The sequence below is a fragment of the Papaver somniferum genome, chromosome 1 (assembly GCF_003573695.1).
Source record: "Papaver somniferum cultivar HN1 chromosome 1, ASM357369v1, whole genome shotgun sequence".
Classification (NCBI taxonomy): Eukaryota; Viridiplantae; Streptophyta; class Magnoliopsida; order Ranunculales; family Papaveraceae; genus Papaver; species Papaver somniferum.
The window spans coordinates 218331218-218347187 of NC_039358.1; the positions used below are offsets into that span (position 1 = coordinate 218331218).

General features: G+C 37.0%; 1 long non-coding RNA gene and 1 other non-coding gene across 2 annotated transcripts; one reads left to right on the forward strand and one right to left on the reverse strand.

Moving 5' to 3' along the window:
• Nucleotides 1–3215: 3215 nt before the first annotated feature.
• On the reverse strand, nt 3216–4216 carry LOC113337047. Its single transcript, XR_003354093.1, has 3 exons — nt 4157–4216; nt 3747–3828; nt 3216–3594 (listed from the first exon to the last, which is right to left on the reverse strand). It is a non-coding gene; the product is annotated as an uncharacterized LOC113337047 (long non-coding RNA).
• A 173-nt stretch (nt 4217–4389) lies between these two features.
• TRNAD-GUC lies at nt 4390–4461 on the forward strand. Its single transcript has one exon. It is a non-coding gene; the product is annotated as a tRNA-Asp (tRNA).
• Nucleotides 4462–15970: the final 11509 nt, after the last annotated feature.

Sequence of the window (15970 nt, forward strand, 5' to 3'; positions counted from 1 at the left end):
TTTTTTTTTTACGGTAAGCAAGTACTTGTTCTAGGTCGTGAAACCCCAACATCATAACTCTGTTCCGTAACTTTCACCATCACAACAACCACTTAGATTCCCCTTCTATGCAGTAAGACCCATAAACTCTTCCTTGTTCTTCTCAGCATCATCACCAAAACCGCTGTGATCACCGGCAATCACCGAGGCACAACATCACCTCATTATCACTGCCAAAGGCAACAAACTTCATCTCCGGTCATCGTCATTGCTGGATTGATGCCATCGTAAGAACCTCTAAAACCTACACCCATCTGTCCGTTGATAACCACCATTAACGGCAGCATGATTAATCATTGATCGTTCTTCACCATTATCAACAGCAACGTTTTCCACCCAAGTTATCATCTTGATCCACAGACTTTTCCACGTCCGAACAACAACCAGTATCCGCACTTGAGTATTCTCCATCTTCATCATTAATCAACTCTAATCCGCATTCAACAGCGAGTCTTCTACATCTCTGTTCTCGTGTTCACCCGTGACAAGAAACTGGCAGTCAACTCTCGACAGCCAACACGAACTCACCAATTCTTCTTTGTTTGCTCCGTACTCTAACCAAACTGGAACTCAGATTCATCGATCAACCGCCAATCTTCCAAGAAAAATAACTGGCAGCAGATCCTATTACGACATCCATCCTCACTGCATCACTGCTTTTGACAAATCTAACAGCGACCAAAACTTGTTCTCCAATCCAACAAGTTACGAACAGTAACCTAGCTTTCATGACAGCATCTTCCTTCCTTTGAAAAACAGCAACATGGCTTGACAGGCAACGGGTTTTGGAGCAGCAACATACCTTACGTCTTCTTAATTTCAAGCAAAACCAAACACCAGTTTAATTATCATTAGAACTTTGCGCCGTTTTTTTTTTTTTTTTTTTTTTTTTAACCCTAAACGGAAAAACTCTTCTAACTGTTTTTAAACCTTTCTTCATCTCATCTCTCTTCCTCTCACCTTGCTCTGATACCATGTTAAGGATCGAGCAAGAGAGAGGAGAACATAAACGCGGAAGCATAAAAGACTACATTGATAATAATTCGGTGTATCAACTTTCATGGCTCAACAGCCTATTTATATTGTTCACAAACTTGACGACCACTCAAGGTACTTTCCTAACTAAGATCAAACTCTAAACATAAACACTTTCCTAATATAACTCTCACAACTTAATGTGCATATCTCCTAAATATAGACTCTCATATATTATTTCCTAATACATGGAATGCAATGGAGGAAACTCTAATGCCGTCCAGGCAAGAATCAGATATTTCAAGGCTTACTGCAGTCAACTTGGTGTGGCACCAGGGGCTCATCTTGCTTGCTAAAAACTTATGCTTTCATCATATTTTCTAAGTATGTAATGAGGCTCAATAGTGATGACTTAAAATAAAGAGCATATATGAATATCCATAAGCCAAGTTAATAAATGAATTTTATTTTGCCAAGCTTTATAACGGTTCTTTCACTTTTGTGAATTTGAAGTTGAGAGCAAATTAGTAACTGCGTAAGGGGCACTAAAGTATAAGACAACCTAAGTATAAAGAAATTTGGGTAACTAATGGAACAACTTTATAAAATGCTAACCGCAACATAAGAAGTCTATAAACGAAATTTGCAAGCACACATTCTCATTCCTTCAGTCATATCACTCACAGGCTATAACATTGATACAGGTTCAGAGAAAAGGTGAAACTATCTTTATGTCAAGTTCTAACTAAAACAAATTTGCAAGAACACATTCTCATTCCATATAATGCGCGAACTAGGTTCGAAGTTCAAATAGTTCGAAGTATCATTCGGATTCGGTCAGTTCGGATACGTTCGCGAATCATTCGGGAATGATTCGAAGAATTAATAACTAGGCTCTAGACACAACAAAACCTAAAAATGGGACCCCAGCTCCTAGTTAGCAATTCGGGGTACAAGTAGTAGTTCGGGACGGCATACGTACGGGAATTATACGGATTCAGATAGGTCGGATTCGGTCAAAAATTCGGTCAACAGTTCATTGTTCGGACAGTAGTTCGAAACGGCATACGTACGTGCATATTCGTTTTATAAATGCGAGTTCGACACTTAAAATTCGGATTACATATATGATAAATTGATAAGTATTATGATCTTATTACAAGACTAGTTTTATTTGTATATGATGTATAGGGCTGAACCTGGTTTCGGTTTTCCGCTGGAAACGGACCGAACCAGACCAATTAAGAAGGAACCAAACCGAATCATTTACTAATGGATTGGTTATGGTGTAGAAAGTGGAAACCGATAGTGTTGGTTTTGGTTTGGTTTGACCTATAAAACCGAACCAAAAACCGTTGGAAAACCGATTAATTTTTAAACTTAATTTTTCCGTTGATTTACAAGTATTAGATTCTACCAATTGATTTAGAGGATAAATAGAAATCATAAATCTAATATTTCATTATGATACTCTCCCTCTTTCTCTTTCTCCTTCTCTCAGTCGCCTTCCTTCTCCACCCCCAACTACAGCAGCCGCTACTGCTACTCGAATTTTTTCTTCCCTTCTTCCTTCTTTTTTGTTTGTCAATAACTAAATTAATATATATTGTATATCTTCTTTTGATCTCTAGATTTAGAGTAAGCTTTAACTATTTTTGATTTTCTTTTTTTTTTGTTTTGTCTATATATTTGTGTAAACCAACACTATTGGCAGGTATGATTTTTTTGTCTGTAAATTTGTATAATTTTTTTTTTTTTGGTTTGACATAATTATTGGTTAACCAAAAACCACTGGGACAAACCGAAACCGGATGGAACCATTTGGAAACCGAACCAATGGTTAATGGATTGGTTTGGTTTAGATTTTTAGAAACCGATAGTATTGGTTTTGGTTTGGCTAGAAACCGAACCAAAACCGACCATGAACATCCCTAATGATTTTTAAGATGGAAAAAGACATTTTAGCGTGATTATTTAACAAGAAGTAAACAATTTAATCACGTAAATGTATTATAAAACGAGTTTATAGACTTTTAACAAAAATCAACAAATAAAACACTGGTTAAACAACTACCGATAGAAGATTTTAACTGAATAATTGTATTTAAATATAAAGTATATACAAAATCAAACAAAAACCAATCAACAGAACTCTGGTCAGAGAGTTACCTATGGGAGTTCTAGTTCGGAAATATCATTCGGATTCAGTCAGTTCGGATACGTTCGCCGATCATTCGTGAGGTCCATATAATCCGGGAACTAGGTTCGGAGCTCAAATAATTTGGAAGTATCATTCGGATTCGGTTAGTTCGGATACGTTCGCAAATCATTCAGGAATGATTCCCATAATTACTAACCAGGCCCAGCTGTCCTCCGCGAGGTCCAGAATGGTGGACCATTCATTCTTTATGACACAGCTACCAGTTTGGTAGTTCCATTTCTCGATTTCTGTGAGAAATATTTTCGTTTTAATAAGAAAGGAAATGAATAAGAGAACTCCAAACTCCAAAGTTGTATTATCCTCAGCGATAGATGAAGACAACCATATTGGCATATTATCCTGATGACATTCTATCTTACCTGGATTTGACACAATAAAATCTACTACATTATTAGCTTCACGATGGACAAAAGAACACTTCCATGAGATAAAACTACTAATCAAATCTGCTACATCTGAATCAGCTGAAGATTTAAAAAGAGTTGAAACAAGACTAGACCTAGACACATACATATTGTTAACATCTGCCTCTTCTTTCTGCGCTCTTTCCATTGTTGACTGACTTTACCTTGGATTCCCTATCTAGATTGTTTCTGCGAAAGAGGAAAACAAAACGAAGAAAAAAGAAGAGAAATTTAACATCACACCCGAAATTACAACATTCATACTTGTCATCAAATTCACTAGCATTCACAAATTTCAAAATCAATGTCCAAAAGCCTAAAGAACCCAACAATTTTTTTACCACATGCATGTCACAAGTTTGCAACCATCCATACGAGTTTATCCAACAGCCAGAAAGTATGGCTAATCAAGGGGGTTTTCAATCTCATACTACCCGTCTAATTAGCATGGAATAAAGAAAAAATGACTTTTGTAACAGTAAAATAAAAGAGCAGTGTAAAATAAATTTCTACCAACCGGCTAGTACAAGATTTGAGCAAACGCTTGAAATTAGAGGAAGCAGAAATTACCAACCACCAATTTCAGGGAAGAAGAAGATCCGAAGATTCCGAACTCCTACAAGAAGACATGCACGTTGAGTGGCCAAAGTATCCTACTGGTGACGGGTTGCAATCAACAAAGTTGTTGGTCATTTAACATACGCATGTCACACTCTATATAATAGTAAGTCAAATGCTCGCATCAACAAAGTCGTTGTAGTATAGTGGTAAGTATTCCCGCCTGTCACGCGGGTGACCCGGGTTCGATCCCCGGCAGCGGCGTACTTTTTTCCCCCTTCTGAAAGTGCATTTTAATTTAATGGCATTTGTGGTGTGCAATGTTCAACAGATATAGTAGCCTAAACCTGATTCTCTTCTTTTTAATATATAGTAGCCTAAAGCTGATTCTCTTCTTTTTAATGTTAGAGATGAGTTTGATCTTCAGCACGGATGGAAAACACTTCAACCCCTGCGGACAATCTTAACTTACAGTCACATTAGAATATCCCAACTGCTCCATATAAGACAGGAATTAACGAATTTGAAGGTGTCGTTATCGCAAGATAAGAGTAAGCTTTACCAAATCATTTTCAGATCTTATGTCTGTTACCAGAAACGCGATTAAGTCTCTCCTTCCACAATAACCAGCACACAACATAATGAATGATGCGCCATACTTGTTTCCCTCTCCCTTGGAGTACGTTACAAGACCAAGCATTAAAGAGCTCAATCAAAAAAGCTTTGATGAAGTAATTCCAGATCTCAAAGGAAAAAGTGCAATGCATAAGCATATGCTCAACTGTCTCTCTTTCAGTTCAATATTCATACCTCTTGTATCAGCAAGGGACACATCAAAGAATGACGGGGTATGGTCTCAATTACTAGGTGATCAATGAACACACCGGAAAATGACTGAGGGGGGCAATATCTGGTCCTCCATCCACCCATATATTGATCAATGAATAAAAAGGATACTGCTAATTTTTGAATGGCATTGATTGGGGAGGGATACCAATATATAATTGTCGACCTTGGGTAGTACTTCTCGGGCAGTGAAGATTTTAAAGACAAAAATGTATTTCAACAGTGATGAAGGTAGTGTAAAATCTCTGTGTCTCACTACATTGTCTTCTTCTTCAAATAAGAATAAACTTGGACATCTTTGACTTGTCAAATTATTGTTTATACTGGAAGTCAATTACAAGGAGCTTAAGCGGTGCATTTTCAGGATCTTAATGCGGGAATTGTAAGATGTTCAACCATAACAAATGTTCTTGCAAATCTGGAGCAGGCTCGCTATAGACAAGGCCGACAACCTGAGACTAGATCCCAATCAATATCTCCTTCAAGGAAGTCGCTGACTGCTGATGAGGTCCATTTATACGCTGGCAATTTCGAAGAACACGACCCTTGTTAATCTCTTCTAACTTTCCCTTAAATTTTTGGTGCTCAATCCCAATATGCTTCCTGAATACATATCAGTTTTTCTTTCGTTTTCATTATTCAAGTTGGTTCGGAATCTCGTTATTATTTGAATAGATTTGGCTTTCTTAAGGCTCAAGTTTTATAAAACTTACTCCCGCCAGAAAACCTACTTCAATTCCTATTAGTTTTATGAAACTTACTCCTGCTAGAAAACCTACTTCAATCCCTATAAATAAACATACAAGCTAGCTTAATTCTGTGATACAAAGATAGAGAGAAAGAAAAGTGCTAGAGAGCGAGAGACAGATAGAAGTTAAGAAAAAAGTTTGCGGATCGTGCGAGAGAAAAGATTAAGGTATGTTTCAAGCAGGATGTCTTGAATTGCATGCAATTTGTTTTTATGAATTAGGCGTACGTATTGGCATAGCGTTACATATTCTTACTCCTGTTTTTTCAAACGTGAAGAAAGATGGTTTTCGTTTGATGTTCTTCAGTTCTTGTATATTATATTATGATACGATCATTTCTTGGACTTTTAAACTCAGTTTGATAATTATGGAGCAATTCTTTTTTACTTTTTGGGTTAAATTTGTTCTGTTGGGCACAGTAAGATGTTCTTTTCTAATAATTATTTATAAGTTTCTTGCGCATGCAAATCTTGTTTGTGAATTAGGCGTCTAGCGTTAGGTGACTTAGATGAGTTTTTGGTGTTCTTTCTAGTAGATATTTTAATGTTATAACAATCAATTCTTGGCTTTTCACTTCAACGAATTATTTTAGTTTCTAGTGTTAATCATGTGGATGTTCTACGATTTACAGGAGACGAAGATGGTGTTTTATAAAGGAATATTACCTCCAGGATACAGATTTATGCCAACCGACAAGCAATTAATTCAAGACTATCTAGTTCCAAAAATACAAAATACTTTGAATGATGTAAGTTGCTTTATATTTGAGAAAAACATCTACAACTATTCAAATCCCTTCCTCCTCTTTCAAGAGATTCAGAGAAACCAAGGGTACTTTTTCACTCCCGTAACCAAGGTAAGTTCAAATGGTAAGAATGTGAAACGAGATACCGGAGAAGGAAAGTGGAAGGGAGAAAAACCAACACCCTTATATGAAGATGATAAAAAAGTAAAAATAATTGGAACGAAAAGAGGGTTTACCTTTAAGTGGAATGTTCCTAAGGAAAAGATGAGTGAAGTGGAACGTGAGAAGGGTCACTGGATCATGCATCAGTATTCGTTGCTCCCCGATTATTACACGAAGAACAACATCAAGGTATGTATTAACACTTCTAAATCATAATCTAAATATATGTTATTACGTATTTTGGATTCTATATATATGATTGATTAATATTTAACTTGTAAACAGACGGATCCCGAGTATGTTTTGTGTGAGATTAAAAGCAAAATACCAGTAATAAATGTCAATGCAGTACGAGAAGAAAAACGACAATCTCAACCTGTAGCAAAGAGGCAACGGACATCTATGTCATCACCCTCAACGGATACAATGCCTGCTGTAGAGCCACCAATTAACAATGGATGTTCAACCTCATGGGTTCCATCACCACTGCCAGCAGAAACAACTATATCACAATTTACGGATGCAGAGGCAGCCCCAGTCTTCAATAACGGAGAATCAGCAGCAGCATGGGTTCCATCATCACCGCCAGCAGCAACAAAGACAATGGATCCATATGTGCCACTGCCTGAGTGTGAATTTCTCACTGACAACTTTTTAATAAATGGAGAGTCATCAGAAGCATGGTTTCCATCAGCACCACTTTTCAGTAACGCAGAATTATCAGAATGGGTTCCATCACAGCCACCGGAAATGAGTCCTTATGTGCCCGTGCCAGTACCAGCACCAACAACAATGCTTTCTGCAGCCTCAACGTCTGAGTTTGAACCTCTCACTGGTGATGAATGGGTGGATTTATTTACGTTTGATGATAATGCTTTGGTACCAGCAATACCAGCTGTTGAAGATAATCTTAATACCACTACTCCAAATAACAACTTTTCCCAGTCAGTCGAAGAACTAGATGCTGCTATTAAAGAAGATTCTTCATTCGGAGTTCAAGATGCCGTGTTACCAACTTATCAATCGAAGGATTATCTTTCCGGCTTCAGCTTACTCCAACAAGATGAAGACGAAGACGACTTTGCAAAATTACTCGAAGGAGAATTAGAAGCAAGTAATGATTTGGTACCAGCAATACCAACTTCTGAAGATAGTACTCCTACTACTAAAGATGGTGTTGCAGTATCACTTGAGGAAGATTTAAAAGGAAGTAATAATAATTATGTCCAACAAGAAGAAAACAACTATCGGGAGATTTTGATGAACGACTCGAGAAAGGTATTAAAAGTAAGTGATGCTGAAGCAAGGATGATATCGAAGCTTGGATGGGATCCTGTTGCTTATAAAGCCAATGTTGAAGCCATGGATTGGTCAACACTTTACTAAAGGATAAAGATATTATAATCGTAGTCAAACTATTAAGCAGTTGTAATAGAATAGAACTACGTTGGGCTTGATCCCGTAATGGGTACGTAGGCAGCCGTGTACGGTGCAGTTCCAATAATATATGGAAAACATTTTTCCCCAGTTCTATAAATGTATGTGTTCAACCAAACCTTCTCTAGCATATATAGTTCAGTAATTCAATGCTTCTTAATTAGCTTTACTTTTTTTCCTTTGCATTATGGTTCTGTAAGACTTTGCACTAGTTCTGTAATGTGATTTGAAAGGTAATGCATGAAAGTATGCCTATAATTTATATATATAGATTTAGGTTGCAGACTTTTTAAAGCTCTTAAGCTTAGCAGCACTTGGAGTAGTACTGGTTCTTAATAAGCTGTGTGTGCCATCAAAGGTGGATATATATAATTCACTCGGGGTTTTATTGTACAGTATCTTTTTACATTGTACTGTTGACGTAAACCATTAGTTGTACGTTTGTTATAGCTTTGGCCTTTACAAGCAAAAGTTCTGCAGAGGCATGACCAATGGATAATGGAGATGACAATATTTGCATGCGTTTATGTTCGTTTTTACTTGCTTTAAAATTCCACCTGCATCATCAACCCTCTTGTTATTCTTAACTAATCCTACGGAAACATTTTCCGTCGTCGTATCTATTGATTCATTTTTCTTATACTGTTAGGTATTGAGTATTTGTTGCTCCCCGATTATTACACAAACAACAGTATCAAGGTATGTATCAACACTTCTAGATAGCTAACTGTATTACTATCGTACGTATTTTGGATTCTATATATATAATTGATTAATATAATTGATGAAGAATAACAGTGGGAAAAAGCATGTTGCGCGCGATCTGATTGGATGGTGGTCACTTTGTGATATCAATCAAGAAGTGTGCTCTTTTCTTTTTAGTTTTATGCTTGTTCTTCCAGTTTCTGTACATCCATACTGCAATTTGGTTTGCATCTTTTTGTTCCAAGTCTTGATGAACTTCACCTTCCAAATTTTTTCAGGCGAACTGTATCGATTCCACAGTTCCAGCAGAGGCAGTGTTTGCACTAGAAGTGAAGAAACTGCAGCAAGACCAGTTCAAGCCATCCGAGCAGGTCACACTAGTGTAGTTGCAAGAAAACTTACAACTACACCCCAATGTATCTAGATTATTTCTAAGTAATTATAATGAATTCTTTATTAACTTTCAAGGATTATAATCGGATACAATGGATAACAATGACTCTACAATGACTTTACTTCCTCTCCAAACAAACTTTCTCTCTCCCAGTATCTTGTCTAACACACACTAGAAGATCCTTTTCTCTATGTGATGACTTCCTTCCTTTATATAGTGATTCCTCATAGTGGATGACAAATAATAGATCCACTATTTTCTGAACTATTGTGCGATACATTCGCTCATTCACAATCACCCATTCTCGCACATAGTATACCTCGCATAGAACATCACACTTTACTCGTGATCTTGCTCACATCATCCAATACGTCACTTCAACTTTGCCATGTGCGATAGTCCTCTCTTACATCAGATAATCCTTACTTCGCATACTTATTGATATGTGCGATATTCCACTCCTACATTTTTCCTCTTCTCATTTCGCTTACATTGTGAAGTGAGCGATATGAGAAATTTTCATCCTGTAATATCGCATGTGTATATCTTTTCGTATTTTACCTTGCCAACATTCCTCTGGAATTCCAGTTCATTTGTTCAAACGCGTCGATTCTTCTTCTTTTTACCGTCTCAAACCGTCTATAACCGGTTGTCTCTTCTACCTATTTATTGACTTATTTTCAAGAAGAATATAATTTCCTTTTCTTCTTCACCAAAATTTCTCTTTCTTCCTCTGTTTGTTTCATTCTTGTTGCTACTGTTCTTCTGCTTCTACCGCTGTTGTTCTTTTGCTACTGTTGCCATAGATAAAAATGCAAAGTTTGTTTTCTTCTTTCGAGATTTATCCTTTTATTCTTATGATAATCATGATTCTTGATTGTAACTGTTATCTTTTTAATTAACCCAATTCCCATACTATTTCAGGAAAAATTCTTCTTTAAGCGCCCTGAGGATAACTGTTCCAAACCCTAATTCTTTCTGAGATGTTACAAATAAAGAATCTCATAAGAAGAAAACTTCGCACAACAAAGAAGTAAAAAATATCTAACTTTTAACTAAACAATATTGTTGCCTCTATTTCTTATCTACTTGGTTTTCGCAGGTTTCTGATTGTGAGATAGGTGGGGTCAAGAAATCAAAGGTTAAGAAAACTCGCAAGCCCACAGTAATGAAGTCAAATCTTTCTATTCTTGACTTTGATGTTGCAGACGTCACCCCTTTAGCAACAATTCAAACTTCTGATACTAATGCCTCTATCACCCCAATTCAAACTTCGGATGCAAATATGTCTGTCACCTTTGAAGAAATTTTTCCTGGTGAAAAAGAACCTGCTGCTGATCAAGGGACAAAAGATATTTTTATTACTTCCTCTGCGAATTCATCGGATGCGACTCAGACTTCTTCTTCATTCATCCATACTAATCCTCAACCAAATTCTGTTAATGTATCCTCCCCTACAGATTTTACTATTCCTTCTCCTCCTATATCCATCCCCGCTTCTTCGTCTTCTTCTTTATTATTAAATTCCCTTTCTCTTAGCAAAAAATCTATGGATAGTGTGAATTTTGCTTCACAAACTCTATCCGACGTCATCAACTCTGCTCAATCCTCTACTAATGACCCTTGCAAACTTCGTATTTGTTCTGCTTTAAGTAAACTTTTGTGCGAACTTCCCTCTGATAGCACTATAATAGATGTTGATCCAAGCTTCCATACTGCTCTAGATGTCTTGGTAAGTGCCTTTTTTCATGTTTTCACTTAACTTTAATATCTTAACCCCTTATCAGTGTCTTCTATCTTCTTTAGGATTCTCACCGACGAATGATTCTTGACGAATGACGTTTTAAATCTAGCTGCTCTCAATTGGAACTTTCGCAAAAAAATGCCTCTTTGGAAAATAAAGTCAATAGGTTGAAAATGGAACTTCAAGAGGTCCAAAAATTAAAGGGAGAACTTCAAGTTGCAAATCTTGAGGCTGAAAACCTTCGCAACCAAAATCAAGAACTTAGAGGTGACTTTTTCTCCTTTGTTTACTGTATCTTATGATATATTTCTTCGCTTACCAACATTCCTTAAATTTCTTCATGCATTTATTAAGATTTAAACCAGTGGCGAGTTTTGGACAGATATACTTTTCAATATCTTGCTGAGGATACCCAAGCGAATAACGAGAAGTTGCAGACTCAGTTAAACCAGCTAAATAATCAACATTCCTATTCTCTTGATCAGATTAATAATCTAACCCATGAAAATAACCATGAAAATAACCATCTAATTGGGGTATCTTCGGACCGAGTGCATCATAGTCAGGACTTGTCAAGAGTGGCAAGGTACGCTCCATACGCCCCGGGCACTCTTGACTCAACCGTGTACCTCGGCGCGCTGATCGAGTTTCTGCACTCCTTGGGAGAGACTTTCTCACCTTAGTCTCTCAATCTAAGATTATTACCTTGGACTGAAAATTTAAGGTACCTCTCCCGGATGGGCATTTTCGTTTGTTCTCACCCCAAATCTCCATGACTCAAGTTCCAGGGTCGGTATAACTTTCCCTTGAGTCATGCTTTCTAGGTTATTCGACTATGATGTGCGATAGGTCTTACTTTTTTTGCCTCTTGCATGTATGCGAACTAGGTTGCACGTCACATTCAAATTCCTAGCCAATCTGATTAAAATCACTTCTGGTGCCTTTTATTAAGGTCTTATTTTGAGGTCTTATATTTGCCTTTTTCTTAAAAAAAAAGAAATTCTTAAATATGGGCGAACTTTTCAAATTTGTTTATTGAATCAAATGCTACATCCCTTTTCAAGGATGAGGATTCATATGATTAACTTCGCACATGTGTTAACTTGTGCAATAACATTCGCAAACTCCTATGGATAATATTTCTTCAAATATTGTCTATTCCAAGGACGATCTAATCTGCGACCCATATCTCGCTCTTCTGGATCCATTAACTCATAAGCTCCATTCCCAACTATCCTTTTTATTATATAGGGTCCATCCCATTTCTTTTCCAATTTTCCATCTCCCCCTCTATGGTAAATTGGGGTTTCTCGCAACACCAATTCTCCTGGATGGAATTCTCTTATCTTAACACGTTTATTGTATTCTCGAGATAGTCTTTGTTGATAATTTTCCATATGTTGCAAAGCGACTTCTCTTGCTTCCTCTAAGTCATCAAGTTTTGTTAGAATTAGAACTGCACTTAGATTTTTCTCCCAAGCTTCTTTCTTTGTTGTTGGAATAATAACTTATGTTGGTAATACTGCCTCTATCCCATATGTTAAACAGAAAGGTGACATTCCTGTTGCTTCTCTCCTTGTTTTCCTATAAGCCCATACTACATTATGCACTTGTTCGCACCATCCTTTGTTCTGCCCTTCTAACTTCTTCTTCAAGTTGTCTGCGATCGTTTTATTTGTTGCTTCTACTTGTCCATTACTTTGTGGATATAAAGGAGTAGATTTGCCTCTTTGAATTTTGAATGCATTAAGTAACATTTCTATATTCTCACCCTCGAACTGCTTTCCATTATCAGATACCAACTGTGCAGGAATACCAAATCTGCATATAATATTTTCAAAGATGAATGTGAATATATCCTTATCACGAATATGCTGAATTGCTTTCACTTCTTCCTATTTTGTAAAATAGTCTGTTGCGACAATCAAATATCTCTTTTGTCCCGTTCCTGGTATAAATGGTCCAACAATGTCAATCCCCCATTTTCCAGAGGGCCACACATTTGTTGATGAATTTAGCATCGCTCCTGGTGCATGTATCTTTTTGCCATGACATTGACATTCTTCACATCTTCTTGAGACTTGTTTCGCATCCTCATGCATGTATGGCCAATAATATCCTGGTACCTTTGCTCTGTATGCGAGTGACCTTCCTCCGCTATGATTACCATCATCTCCGTAATGTAATGCCTTTAAAATTTCGATCCCTTCTTTTCGCGTAAGACATCTGAGCGAAGGTCCAAGGAATGATCTTCTATAAAGAATGTCGTCCCTCAATTCGTAATTCGTCGCACGACTTTTTAATTTGTGTGCCTCCAACCTTTTTCTTGGTACTTCTCCCTTCTCTAGGTATAAATGGATTTCAGTTCTCCAATCTTTGTCTTCGCTTATACTTTCTTCTTCCCTATTTTCTATTGTCATCACATCTGTTTGTCCTGCTTCTCCTTTCTCTATAGATGGTAAAAAGAGTGTTTGTATTTTTATGTCCCTTGCAACTGGATCTATTAACATAGAAGGTATGAAGGCCAATGCATCTGCGACTCTATTTTCCTTTCTGCCTATGTGTCTGATAGACGCATTTATGTGTCTATTTTGTTCCCAATGTTTTGTATTGTTAGACTTTATTAAATACTTATTGTGTTATTTTATGTTTTTGTAGATGTTTTTGGAAAAATAAGCTCTTGCGGCGAAATTGGCTCGAAAAGTGGTGTTTTACACCCTAGGATAGAGTACTAAAACACCCCAGAAATGCACCGGAGGAACCCAGAAAAATTACTAAAGGCGCCCCAAGGGACATGTGTTATTCGGACTCCAGCAACGGATAAGGGCGGGACCTCTGGATAAGGGGTGACCTTCTTCACAAATTCAAAAAAATATTTTGGCGGGAAAATATTTGCTCTTCACTGGCAGATTTTCTCGATTGCATTTGGACGTGATTTTGTGCGATTCAATCGCTGAAAATTTGTGGAAACATGTAATATATCATAAAAGAGCTGGTATGGGTGATTGTTTCGACTGAATTTGGCTGGATAATCACGTGGAAGAAATCATGGCAACATGGGTTTGAAAATGATATTCACGGATTTTCAGCAAGTTTGATGTGTGCTGCTCGTGTTTGGATGACACTTAGTCATTGAAGATGCGTGTAGAAGATAAATAAGTGAGTATCAGAAGTTGTTTACGCGTTGAGAATCATTTCAGGGAAGAAAATATTTTCTTTTAACACCGAGTAATGGAGGATCATGGAGAGTTAATGAACGTTATTTCTTGTCGCTGTTGGGTATAAATAGGTTCCCTGGGTGTCCTAGAAGGGTTGTCGAGAGTTGGAGGTCGAGAGGATAGCTCAGGAGCAAGAAATCACGAGTTGATCAAACTCTGTTTCTGCTGCTGCTGATGATGAAGAACACCAAGAACACGAAGAATAGACTAACACAGATAGTCGTTAATAAAAAGTGTCTAAGACGCACACCGGAGGGTCGCAGTGCAGTCTCAACATCAGCAACATCTGTCTCTTATCGGTCTTTTTGTGACGCCTTCTGTGGGTCGTACATTCACTGTTTCACTCATTTTTATCATTCTAATCAACTTTTGAGCAACAAACATGTATTTTGAGAAAGTGATTAATATGAGAAGCTAATCCCAACACTGGGACGACGGATGGATCCCTATTTCACGCATGTGGTAATTTTAATAATTCTTTTTATGACTTTTGCACTTGTTTTTAATTGATTTATGGTTCAAATTAATTAGTTATCATTTTATTTGATGGGTCATGCTTGCTTAAATGTATGATGTTCCATGCTTACGATTTATAACTAATATTTTGAGAATCTATATTGGCAAAGAATAAGAGTCCATATTTTTAATATTTGAGCTATAATTGCATGGAATTATTATTTGAATCACATGAATGGAATTTGGTGAAATTCTTAGTCCCAGTACCTCTCACCATTGTTAATATTTTTTGTATATAATTTTATTAAACCTTTAAATTTAATCTTCACAAATCTTTGAGTTCGAATCCTATTTACTACAATCACAATCAAAAATCAATATCATTTTGGCGCCGCCGATGCGGATTTGTGCTTAGGTAGGATTTTTAGGCTTTTATTATTTTTTTTATTATTCCATTTGTTCTTTTTACGTCTCTTTGGTTGTGTCTTTGTATTACAGGTTTGAAGTTGGATACTAAAGACCTTGGAATTAAATCTTAAAGCTAAAAGAGAAGGAAAAAACACAAAGCAAAAAAATAAAGAAAAAAGAGAGAAAAGAAAAAGAGAGATATTTGTATTTTTATTTTTATATTTTTATACTTTTTATTTTTCTTAGACTTTATTTTTCTTTTGCACTTTTTTTATGGACTTTGGAATTTCAATTTTGGGACATTATTTTTCATACCCTACGGAAGGGTATTATTAATTAATATATATATATATATATATATATATAAACTGTGGGCAGGGAAGGACGACGATTACTATATCGTCTCGGCCCCTCGGGTTCGTACATGACATAGGAGTCGTGGCCCGAGTCGACTTCAACAGTTGATCCCCCGTCTGGTACGGGAGGTAAGTCCATCGAAACACTCGTGAATCTCCTGTAAGCGAGTTACTGTATTCCTTAAGCTGATTCATTGATTGAGGACGAATTTGGACTGTTTTTAAATTCCTAGTAAAGGGCAAGGCCTGGCCAATACAAGATAAGGGTTCGGATTTCATCACCGTTCCCTTCTTGCCCGTCTTAGGAAAACGAAACCTAACGCGAACCCAAGCTTAAAACTTGACTAGAACGAGACCGATAGGGTAACGCGCTTATTAGGAAAAAATTTCGAAGGATATTGGTTACTTTCTAAAGCACACCTCGAAGTTCATGATGGTTTCTGTGAGTTGAATGCGTGACTGCGCCACCTTGTGATAGCGGTGAGGCCTTGGGTATCAAAGCTCCACTGAGCTTCCCTCGCCTCAATTCAACTTACTTTGACTCGGATTGATT